At 36.9% G+C, this 12,670-nt stretch overlaps 2 protein-coding genes across 4 annotated transcripts in view; one reads left to right on the forward strand and one right to left on the reverse strand.

Annotated features, from left to right (window-relative positions):
* LOC136034466 (PITH domain-containing protein GA19395-like) overlaps nt 1-9,483 on the reverse strand; it is a 44,391-nt gene extending 34,908 nt beyond the window's left edge. Inside the window, exon 1 of the mRNA XM_065715657.1 lies at nt 9,382-9,483. The gene's annotated coding sequence lies outside the window, so the exon portion shown is untranslated. The remainder of the gene's footprint in view (nt 1-9,381) is intronic.
* A 272-nt stretch (nt 9,484-9,755) lies between these two features.
* Nucleotides 9,756-12,670, forward strand: part of LOC136034464 (membrane-associated protein Hem-like) — an 81,881-nt gene continuing 78,966 nt past the window's right edge. Inside the window, exon 1 of one of the 3 annotated variants that reach the window (XM_065715650.1) lies at nt 9,756-9,870. The gene's annotated coding sequence lies outside the window, so the exon portion shown is untranslated. The remainder of the gene's footprint in view (nt 9,871-12,670) is intronic. The other 2 variants (XM_065715652.1, XM_065715651.1) reach the window with 2 other exon arrangements.

Below are 12,670 nucleotides of genomic sequence, written 5' to 3' on the forward strand. Positions count from 1 at the left end.
TCGATGGTCTAAGACGGAGGTTAGCTTCACGAACCTTTACAAAAACTACTGCTAAAACATTTAGATGGCGTTCGGTATTTTCCGTATGAGATTGTCCAAAAAGCATTCTAAGGTCTTATGCAAAAGATTTTTGAAAACCCTGTCCATTAGCCTCTGGAAAGTAGATGGCATATTACACAACCCAAATGGTCCTCGTTTGAATAAAAAAAGACCAAAAGGTGTAATAAATCCTGTTTTGTCTCAGTCACTAGGGTCGACAGGAACTCGGTAAAATCCAGAAATAAAATCCATTACTGAAAAACATCGATTATTGGCCATCCTATCTAATAAATCTCGGATTAGTGGCAATGAATAACGATCTTTTACAGAGTCCTTATTCAGTTTACGATAGTCTACTGCCATACAATATTCCCCATTTTCCTTCTTAACGAAGATTACTGGTGCTGCAGAGGGTCCATCTCCCTCCTCAATAATCCCAGCTTCCAAAAGAGTATCAACTTTTTCTTTAAGCACATCCCTGAGCACATGAGGAACGTTGTAGGGGCGACTCTTAGTTGGGGGAGCATTTCCGGTATTAATCGTTTGTTGAACAACCTCACAGGCCCCAAGATGCGACTCATGAGTAGCAAGAATATCGCGAAACCTGTAAGCTAATTTTATAAAGCGTTTACGAACAAACTCGTCTTTTACATGCGACAGATCAAATAATTCTGCAAATTCAGTTTCTGACATGTCTGCAGGGAGTCTGTGTGCTTGTTTTTACGGGCCTATTCCTAAAACGCTGATAACGTGGTTGATAATACCAGCTGGATCCAAGATAAGTTCGTTTTCAGAAACCGCATATAAATACCCTAGTATTACTTTCTTAACCTGTATGTCTTGATCAGCATTATTTACTAATAACAAGTTGCAAAAGCCGCTTTCATCAATTTCTATCAGCTGGTCATCTATTTCTGGTCTACTGGACTAAAATAACTGAGAGAAAATTTTGCACCTTCCACCAACTCTAAGTCCTAACTCTAATTATTTTGATACTCTGTGCAGGCACCATCTCCGTCTTTACAAGACGTACTACAAAACCTTAAGACGAATCAGAACTAGTATCTAAGTCCTTACCTGCATCGATTTCTAAGCTTACCCTAGGGGAAGAATCAGATTGATATACACTTACGTCACTATCTACTCTAATGCTAGGAGAAGCATCACACTCAACTACACTCTCTACAATATTTTTACAACAGACCTCAGTTTCAGCCACAAAATTCACGCTACCAACAGCATTTGCCAGGGAAGGCATATCCGAGATACCATTATCATGGGTATCCTTAATTACATCTTTTCTGACAAATACTTGGCAAGATTCAGCGTCGAATATCTAGGCATTTTCTCACATCGCATCGTAACCCAAGACCATAGGGTATGGTAAAGTGCAACAAATATATACTTTTACAGAAACTGAACGATCATTCAAATCCAAAGTTATTAGAGCAGTTCCAGTATACTTCAAAGGATCATTTATTATTGACCTGAATTCTCCCTGAACCATTTCATAAGAAGAAACACAAGTCGACAGTTTACAAAATAACCCTTCACGATTCAATGATCTACTGGCACCTAAATCAAAAAGTAGCATCAAAGAGCGACCATCTGCTCTAAAACTTTTAATCACTGGCAACTCAGACCAAGATAACGCATATACTTGATTTACTGGCAATACTGCAGAATTACTATTCCAGAGGTCGCAGCTAAAACCCACTTCTAGATGCGACCGCTGGCGATTAAATTTCTAACTTCCGATAATCTGTAATTCTTACGGATATGTTCAGATAACAAGCATTTATTACAAATGGATTTTCTGTCCTTCGTATAGAAGTTACGTGACTGAGTAGCAGCATTACTGGAATTTCCGCTATTTTGCCCATTGAAACTATTCCCAGCGCCACTTTTTGGCAGTTGACGGGCTTCGTACCCCTGCCGGAAATTTCCCCATCGGTTGGAATTGTGCCAATCTTGGTAATTGGTGGAACCCACAGCATTAACCGCTTCTAAACCACCACCACTTTTGCGAAGCCTTAGTGCTGTTTGCACGTCCTCTGCATGTGACAAAGTAACAAGAGCAAAAGCATACGTTGTTGGCTTCTGAAGAAGTTTAGCATAAGTGTCTGGCAACCCATTAACAAGATCATGAATGACAATGGAAGGGTTGAAATTATTTCCAAGCTTCTCTTGGCAACCCTGTTTCACTAATGATGCATATTCAACTACCGACTGGTTGGGTTTGAGTTCAAATTTACTGTATTTTAACTCACGATATTTTGTGGTTCTGGCGAACCTTAACAAAAATGCGGACTTGAAATCTTCTAGGGTCTCAAAAGGAGCCGAAGTCCAGAACTGAAATGCATCTACTGATAGTTTGAAGTCCAAACAAAATTTTAAACTTTCCCATTCAATGATTTTTGAAATAATCTTGGTCTTTTTAATGAATTCACTAACGTCAGACTTCCCATCATACACCGCTAGTGACTCTACCAATTTCAATATAGCCTGAGCTTCCATTATGCAAAGACATACGCTGACAAAAATATAAGAAAAAAAGATGTCCAAACCCAAACGTCGCAGCATTTTTACTCAACCGCCACCCATTGCAACCTAAGCAGCATTATATATAACTAAATACATTTTAACTAGGACTAGTAAAACTCTCTCCTCCCTTCAGGCACACCGCTGCTTACGATTATTATGTACTATAGTCTTGTTCGTAATATAGTACCTTTGGTTGGTTCTCAATCCTACGCCTCAACGGAAGCGAGAGCTTGGCTACTACTATATTTTATTTTATATAACTAAACTATAAATATAAATACTCAAATTACGTTTTACTTAGCTTTTCTTCACTAGACTTGAAATTGAACTGAACTCGTAAAATCACTCCCCTAATGTATATACCTAAACTGAACATATACCCAAACATTAACCCACAACATATTCCCAGAAAAATGATAAAACACTCCAGAGACTAAAGTGAAAGTGACAGTCCCATCTATTTAGATAAGTGACAGTTGCATATATTTGGGATCTACTTAACCCGGACTAAACCCTGGCGTACAACAAGACCTAGCCAAAGTCAACAACTCCTTGGGACTAGGAAACCTTCCGGGTTTGCCACCATATGTCTTAAATTCGTTAATCGCACCCAGCTTTCTATTCAGGATTCTTTCTGACATAGAGCCTCTGTCCGACGGAAGAAGTATTCCTGAGAGCAAAAACCCCTGTCTACGTAAGCACTGCCATGCAATAACACCAACCCAGTTGTTTCAAGCTTCAACCAAAGTGTATATTCTCGCCCACTAAAATATCCATTAGAGAAAATTTGATGCTAGTAATGATCAATGCATGATGGCGTTGGTTCCACTAAGTTCTTGGCTTACGGCAAAATCTACTCACTTCTAAATATTGTTAGCATTTACTCCTACTGGGATCTCTGAGGCAAGCACTATTACATCTGATAAACTTCTAGCTCTTTTTATCTCCCTGGGATCAAAGCACCTAAGCGCTTCAAGAAGGCTATTAGAAGAAATGGGGCACTTCTTAATCAAGTATTTGGCAGCTATCTTGAAATGTCTTTGTACCCTTGAATAGAACCATTGTCTTTCTGCCAAGGTGAATTTCTGAGCATCTAATACAAACTCAACCTGCTCACCTATAATAGCGTCCTGCAAATAGTTGTTTAAGTTCTGAAGCAAACTGTTAGAAATTACATCAGCAGACATGAGAATGTCGGGTTCTACAAATCATGCCAAAAAAGTGAGAATTAAGTTTTTCAGGTTGGCATGAATAGCGTACACAAAGGGTTTGTTCTTCTGAAATGCTGGTTTGAATTTCGTAAAATGTTCATATAATGATTGCACCAAATTGAGCTCCGCGAGCATATATTTCATTTTTAGGTAGGTTAAAATCTTGAGGTACTTTGCTAACGACGTGACATTCTTCAAATGTTCCTTTGATGGTACCAAATGCGAAAATACTTCAAGAGTGCCAGCCACTGATCAATTGATCGGTAACAGCAGTACCAATATCAGCCACCATGTTGCGACATGCTGAATGAACGGACGCTATTCTTTCTCTGGCATTCTGGAAAATCCTCACATTTTGCATACCTGTCAAGTAAAAAATGCCTGAAGATGACAACAAAGACGCAAAACTCCTGGGCAAATTCTGGAAGCCCTTTTATGAATCCTTTGCACACAACATGGATCTTACACATTAAAATGTTTGCAAGCTCTTTCAAAGACTTTTTCTTCTTTGATTCATTCATTTGCAACCATACGTTTTTATTGATATTGGGCAAGCCATTGGATCACTTTTGACAAACTAGAACTTTGAATTTTTAATCATTTGATTCCCCCTCTAGTTTTATATAATAACCTGTTCCATATAACCTTGAATACTTCAGGAGCATAAGTTGCAACCCTTATTTCCCCTGCAATCTGGGGGGGGGAGACCCTGAAGTTTTTATTATTTCAGCATTGGACTATTTCAAAGGAAATAGCTATCTCAAATCCATTGAATGCATTCAAGGAAAAGAGGGAGTAGGGGGCGGGAGGCAGATAACCTCCAATCAATTTTACCTCTTAAAAAGGTAACTCAACTTCCAATCAAACAAACTACCTCTGAGCTTTATACAACTACCATTTACATAAAAACCTTATAAGCTCCTGGGGCATAACTTGAAGTACTTGCCACTGGGCTCTGGGGCATTATGTTGACTCTTGAGTTTTGTTATCTGATATTTGAGCTATTTTCAATAACATGTATCTCAAAATTTTATTCGATGGGTTTTGGAAAAAAAGGCAGGACTAGTTGACCTTTGATCTCTTTTGAATCTTAAAAAGTGAACTAAAAGTTTCAATTTCCAATCAAATGAACAACTTTAAAGTTCATAAGAGCAGCCCTTCCATTAAAAACTATATATGGCCCCAGGGCATAACTTATAATGCCTACCTCTGGGTCCTTGGGGGGTTGTGTGACCCTGGAGGTTTTATAACCCAATGTTTGAACTATTTTTAAGAAAATGGCTATCTTAAATTTTTATTGGATAGGCTTGGGGAAAAAGAGGCAAGGGGGACTAGTTGCCCTCCGATTATATTCTACTTTCCAATCAAATGAGCCCTCTCTGAAGTTTATAAGTGCTTCCCTTCTATAATAACTATATACCCAAGGGCATAAATTGAAACGCTTCCCTGGGCCCTGGGGAACTGTTTTGACCTTGGAGTTATTTTTATAATTTTTTAACTATTTTTCACAAAATGGCTATCTCAAAATTTGTATCAGATGTAAATGGGGAAAAAGGGTATAGGGGGCTAGTTGCCCTCCAATCACTTTTGACTCTCAAAAAGAGCATTTTTAATCAAATGAGCCAACTTCGAAGTTTATACAACGACCTCTATCATATGAAGTGCCACTGGGAAAAAAAATAAAATAAATAACAAAATAACAAAATATTGGAGCTGTATGGCCTTTACTATAGGCAACGCTGTAGCATTGTCTCTGATTCTGTTTGCAGTCTGGGTAAAATGCATCAGTTATCAAGTGCATAGCTTTCTTTGCACTCATCAACATCCCAAGCAGTAGCTTACCAGGAATTATGGCTTCAAAGACATCAATATTTTGGCCATACAAAGCTGCAGACATTGAACCTTGGAAGGACTTCAGGGCCCAAACAAATTCTGCTTTGTATGCAGCATATTTGTCACAAAACATCTCACGAGTATTACCTCTATAGATAGCAGATGGCTCTTCTGATTGGGACTGTTGCCTAGTAGACCCACGTAAATGTAACTGTAGGGGATCACAGAGGGATCACTTCAAAGGTTTTGGTCACATCTGAGTTTTTTTATAAATATATCTTGATAACACCATTGTTAAGTGTCATAAGGCACCAATAATAGCATTTCTTGGTATAATTTCTGTAATTAAAGAGCAAAGAAGCATAAAAAAGGTTCCACAATCATCCCCGTGATCAAAAAGTTCAGGAACATCCCCATGCTCCTGAAATGTTGAAATTCAGGGGACAAAATAATGAAAGTCAACTTTCCTATTATCACAATTCTTTGCAGAATTGTGGCACAGAGAAAGTGCAACAATAATAAAACAAGTTTTGATATGGTACACTAACATTAAGTCTAAAATTGTTTTAATGTTTCACTTTTTTCTTGATTCCTCATGCATGTATGCTGTATTTCATAAGTGACAATATTTTGTAACTAATTGTTTTTGATCTAAACTTGTTGAATCATTTTTTTGCCAAAGTTCGGCAAAATTCTTTTTGGAAATCTTACTGTCTATATTTAAGAAAAAATTAAACCAATATAATTAATTTACAAAAACGAAGTTATGCTGATGGAAACAAAGAAAAAACTAAAACTTAAAACCAACAAAGATTATTCCTTTGCAATTTGTGCAACACATGTCTGTAAAACTGCTTCAAATAAGCTCAACCATGACATCTCCTATATTTATACAATGCTGGAAAATTCGTACTTTACTGAAAACACAGAACCAACAAAATGAAATAGGACTAGAAGCAGGAACATCCTCAAGCACTTGCAAAATACAAAAGACTAATTTATATGGTTCCCAGTAGTCTTTCATCAACTATGAATTCATTAAATTTTAGTATACAGACTTAAATCTTTAAGGATTCCAGGCAATTTCAGTTTTCAGAAAAGCATTAGTTTTACAGAATTCAATAGAATAGGGAAAGATCACAAATGAGTTTATTTGAACCAGTTTTGCAAACATATTTTATATAAAGTATAGAGCAATATTTTTTCTTAATAAAGCTTACAACCATAAGTATTAACTTCACTCCTTATTTCCACCAGAAAAGCTGTTTTTTGCATGTTTTTTTTTATTAATGCTAAGTAAAAAACAAGTTTCTCTTTCTTAAAGGAAAGCCAATGCTAGTAAATATTCACAATTTGTTAAAAGAAATGTCAGTGCTGCTACAAATAAAACTTTAAAAACCTACCAGTTTTAGGCATAGTAAGTCACATGTACAGAATATGTTAAATGTATCACAGTTCATATAATTGACTTACCAATAAAGTGAACATACCAATTGATGCCTTTTTTATGCTCTTTACAAATATAATAATTGCTTCTATTGCAAATTGAAATTTCAGCACTTTTTGACCTAACATAACCCAACCTAACCTAACTATAAATAATTTTGGCACTGACATAATGCAGTATTATTTTGTCAAAAAAATGAGAAAATGGTACTGAGAAAACAAGGTATTATTTTATTGAAAATGACTGAAAACTTTTACTTTAATTGAAAACTTGTCATTTTTAAGAGCTCAAAAACTGCTTAAATTTGAGTTTGTGATAGAAGCGATTGTTATATTCATAAAGAGCATAAAAAAAGGCATCAAGTGGTATGTTCACTTTATAGGTAAGTCAATATACATTTACCTAGAATACTTATATCAGTATTGTAGTTTTTATTTAAACCGAGGATGGCTTTATAAACATTTATTTCATAGATTGTTAGAAACCAAGCAAAGATCTAAGTAAAAAAACAGACTTTGTTATCTTTCAAAAACAAAAAATATCAGTGTTTATAGATTACTTAGGCAAAATTTAATTATTGCATCACACTAGTATTATGTCTCATTTCCAATAAGTGTTAAATGCAAGACAACCTGCTGCTTCATCAGGGCATTTTGTAATGTCCATAAAACACCACATGAAAAAATGGCTTCAAAGAACTAAAGTTTTCAGAGGGTCAACATTTCCTATTCAGCACTACCTTGTTATAACATCTTAAAACTACTTTTCCTTAGATGATTCTGCTATTAAAGCCAAAGTTTACCTTCTAATAACTGAAAAAATGAGTCAAATTGAAAATTAAATAACTGCATACCTAGCTTTGAGTGGAATTGTAAATGCACTTTAGCCAATGCCAACTAGACTTGCTCTGTCACTCAGGGTTGCCAAAACTTTTTGAGAATAGTGTCAAATTCAGCAAAAAAGGGACACTTAGTGTCCTACTAGAAAATTAGCCAATCTTTAAAAGTTGACAAAAATGACTTTATATGGTTTTCTCACAAGGGCCCTGGGGTTGCTTTAGGGGAAACTTGGACCACTCTAGGGGGACCCTACTGCACTCCCAGGGCACTCAAAGGGCCTTAGAGCAGGGCTGTCTTTGAGGCCTCCTAGTCCTAGTGCCAGGGGAACCCAGGACCAGTCCTAGTGGTAGGGGCACCTAGGACTGCTATAAGGGCACTAAAGCAGTCCCAGGGCATCTAAAATTCCCTAAAAAGGTCCCAGGGGTGTCTGGAATGGCTTTAGGGCCCTGGGATTGCTTTAGGGGAAACTAGGACCACTCTAGGGGACCCTACTGTGGTCCCAGGGCATTCAAATGGCCCTAGAGCAGGGCTGCCTTTGAGGCCTCCTAGTCCTAGTGCCACAGGAACCCAGGACCAGTCCCAGTCCTAGTGCTAGGGGCACCTAATACTGCAGTAGGAGCACTTGAGCAGTCCCAGGGCACCCAAAAATTCCCAACTGCAGTCCCAGAGCATTCAAAAGGGCCCTAGGGTGGTCCCAGGGATGCCTGGGATTGCTCTAGGGTAACTGCTTTAGAGGCCCTCTAGTGCAGTCCCTGGCCACCCAAAAAGGTCCTAGACCATTCTCAGGGCAACCTGAGACAACCTAGAGTGATCATAGGGGCCCAAAAACATCCAGAGGGTACTCCAAGAGGCTCCAGGGCCCAGCAACCCAGGTCATTTTGCTAGTGTGAGAACCTGCTCATATTTCTAGTATATTTGAAAGATTGTATATTCCCCCCAAGCCACACAGAGGGAGAACCTCAATTTTCCAGTATATTTGAAAGTTTAGATAGGTCCCCTGGTTATACAGAGTGAGAACCTGCTCATTTTTCCATTAGGCCTATATTTGAAAGTCTAGATAGGTCCCTTAATCACATGGTGTGAGAACCTGCTCATTTTTCCATTATATTTGAAAGTTTAGATAGGTCCCTGGTCCTATACTTGTAACTTGAACATTTTCAAGTAGGCCTATACTTGAAATTTTGGGAAGTTGACCTAAAAAACACAAAAAAAAGCTACATAGTTTTTTTATTGCGTGTTTGGATTGGGTCCCTTGTCACGTCCCCCCCAAGTGTGCAAGAAACGAGAATCGTATGTCCATTAGGTTGACTTTGGTAAGAACCTGTTGAGGTTCACCCTTGCCCAAAAAATGATTAAGCAGCAGCAAATCAGTTCAGGAACAGATAGTTTGTACTAACAACTATCCAGGCCGCACCTCTGAATACTCCTGTAGATTACAAGTAATAAAACACCTTAAGCTTTTACTTACCAGCAGTTGTAAGCTTGCTTGTTTTTTTTTATCAAAAAATCTTTTTCGAAACTCTCTCGAATAAGTCACATGTTTCAACACGTTTGAATTTTCGCCCTTTTCAAAAAGAAAGTAGTGCGTATATGATAAAAAATCCCTAAGATGAAAACGAACCTGAAAAGCACAAAGCACAAATTGAAAGCAGTTGCAATTGAGAAAAAAAATAAAAATAAATACATATGTTACTGATTTTGAAAAATGCCAAAAAGTGTCCTTTTTTCAAAAAGCTGCCTTTTTCCACCCAATTGTGGCACGGTGTCACCCAGAGTGAAAAAGTGTCAAAAAGCACTAAAGGTGTCCATTTGGCAACTCTGCTTTCTCTTCTCTAAGATAAAGGCGTTTCTATAGAAGAAGTAAAAGATATTAGGGAGATCAGATAGATGAATTTAAACAAAAGGAAGCAAAAACCTATAAAACTCGAAGGTCAGGAGGAACAATTCCTTTTTTCAGGTAATTCTTATTCTGGGGGAAACTTTTCTACTTATTGCCATTAATGAAATGGTAAAACCATAGGAGAGGATATACTTTAGTGTGTAGACCCATCCCTGAAAGTTTATTTTCCTAACCCCTTTCTGAGATAGCAAGAAGTCACTAAACTAGAATTTTACTAGGCTCAAAATGGAATTTACAGTAAAATTCTAGTTTAGTGACTTCTTCCTATCTTGGAAAGGGGTTATGTTAAGAAAATGAAACCTATGGGGATGGGTGTACAGGCTAAAGTATATCCTGGGGAGGTATTTTAAAGTACCCAACTCCACTCCTTCTCCCTGTAGAGGGCCCTGAAATTTGCCTACATGACAGGTCTATACCTATTGAAATTTTGACAAAACAACAATCTACCTTAATTTTCATTTACCAGTTGCTTTTTCTCTGACTTTAGTTCTGAAAATGCAATTCCTGTTATTTGAGTAGAACTCTGAGCCATGTCAATTCTTTTTCAAAATTTAGGAAATGTATTCGCATATCTTCAAAACCTCATAAATTGGGATTGAGCAAAGTTGTGAAGCTGAAAACAATTTTGTTGTACTTCATTCAAGCAGAAGATCTATTTTGCAAGGTTTCACTTCTATAACACACATATTTTTAAAGGTCATCAAAGGTCATGACCCTCTAGAGAGAGTGGAGGTAGGTGCTTCAAAATACCTTCTTGGGACATACTTTAGCCTGCAGACCCATCCCTGAAAGTTTTTTTTTTTTTTAAACCTAACCCCTTTCTTAGATAGCAGGAAGTCACTAAACTATAATTTTACCAAATGCTAATTCTACAAGTGCATCTATTTTCAACAAACTAAAAATGCATAAAATAGGCAGGGTTTTGAAGCTGGGGAAAACATTTAGGTTATACAATATGAATGAAATTGTATTTTTAATACTATTTCTAATAATCACTAATAATTTCTATATAGTAGTATGCTAAGTTGAAAGATAATTAAAAAACTTGTACATCCATTAATCCTAATTATCCACTTTCACTTTTAAGTTTAAACTAGCCAGTGAAATGGTGAATCAGAACAATTAGTTAAATGTTACATTTATGTTCTATTATGTTCTAGAGATTATACAGTTTTTCAGTTTATTCCACTTTGCTCCTTCAGTTCAAACAATTGTTTGGTTAACATTTGCTTTAGTTGTTGATGATTAAAATATGTGAAACTTTTTTTGGCAACATGGTTGCTTCATTTTACAATTTCTTACCAGTGGTGAAGAAAGACTCAAAATAGAGAATAGATGACAGTCTTAAATCTAGAAATAGTTAGTTTATTTAGAAAGGTAGACAGAAGAGCACAATGTCTGTTGTTGCTTACAGGTAATATTACCTATAGAGCAAAGCAAATTAGTTCATAAGCTACACAGGCAGCAGGTCATGGTCTGTATTCTATATTTATTAAATAATTATTTGACCTGAACCCTGAAAAATTAAACTAAAAATAGGTAATAAACATCAACTAACAATTAAACCAATCAGAATACAGACCTTGCCCTGCTGCCTGCAGGGTTCATAGACTAATTTGCTTTGCACTATAGATACTGATACCTCTAAGCAAAATCAGATGTTTGTTTTGTTTGAAAGTGAAAGTAGATAATTAGTATCAATAGGTATGTGAGTTTTTAATTATCTTTCAACTTCCTACTATACAGAAATTACCAGTGATGACTAGAAATTGTATTTAAAATACAATTCAATTCATATTATAAAACCCCAACATTTCCCTCTGCTTCAAAACCCTGCCCACTTTATGCATTTTTAGTTTGCCCCATGGAGGAGGAGGGTCAACCAGAAATGGATGTGCTTCTAAATGCTCTATCCTGGAAAGTATGCTGCTTTGTAGCATAGTTTCCAGTTTAGACTGCTTGTGACAAAACTAAACAATTACCCAGAATTATTGACACAGTTTCTTGTAATTAGCCTATCCCTGGTTTTGATTAAGCCTAGACCATTCATTTTAATCAAGAATGTACTTGATTATTACTTTAATTTATCTTAAATTGCACTTGCCAGCAATAGGATGATCCTGTATTTGCCAGTCAGTGAAGATTGTGTGCTGACTGATCAGGTGAGTCCCAAAATAATTGCCAGGGCTTGTTGCACCATTCCTTGTCAACTGAGGATTTGAATGACTCAATACTGGCAGAAGAGACTGTTTCCTGATCTAAGGAGTTCCATAGATTCACCACCTGATTGAGAGAAGAGATATCTGGTTGAAGAGATATCTGGTTGAAAGACATTTGAGGATAAGTTCTTTGTTGTTAAGCAGCTTGAATACCATAATCATATCTCCTCTCTCTCAGCAATAAGTCAGTGGCAGTTTCAAGCAGGGAGGGGTAGGGAATGTTGTAGAAACATTGGATGCTTTTAGATATATGCCTCTGAACTGCTTCTAGTTTCTTGGTCGGATTTATTAATTTGGTTGGCAATGCACATGCCAAACCCTAGCTTAAGTCAAATATAGAGCCTTGAAATAACTGATAGTGAACAACTACTGAAAGTTCTCTTAAATATACCAAGAATCTGACTGGCCTTTGCTGCCATAGTCTGGGGATGTAAGCTGAACTTTAGCTGTTCATCAACTAATAGACCCAAATCATATTCAGCATGAATACTGACAATAGGTTGCCTTGTTTTATCCATTGACTCAATTAAGTACTGGTGTCTTGAATTTGTATTACCAAAGTGGATAACTTTGCATTTTTAGACATTGAATTTCAGCTTCCAAGACTTTGCCCAGCAAGTAAATAAGTACAAGTTTGC

The sequence above is a fragment of the Artemia franciscana genome, chromosome 13 (assembly GCF_032884065.1).
Source record: "Artemia franciscana chromosome 13, ASM3288406v1, whole genome shotgun sequence".
Taxonomy (NCBI): domain Eukaryota; kingdom Metazoa; phylum Arthropoda; class Branchiopoda; order Anostraca; family Artemiidae; genus Artemia; species Artemia franciscana.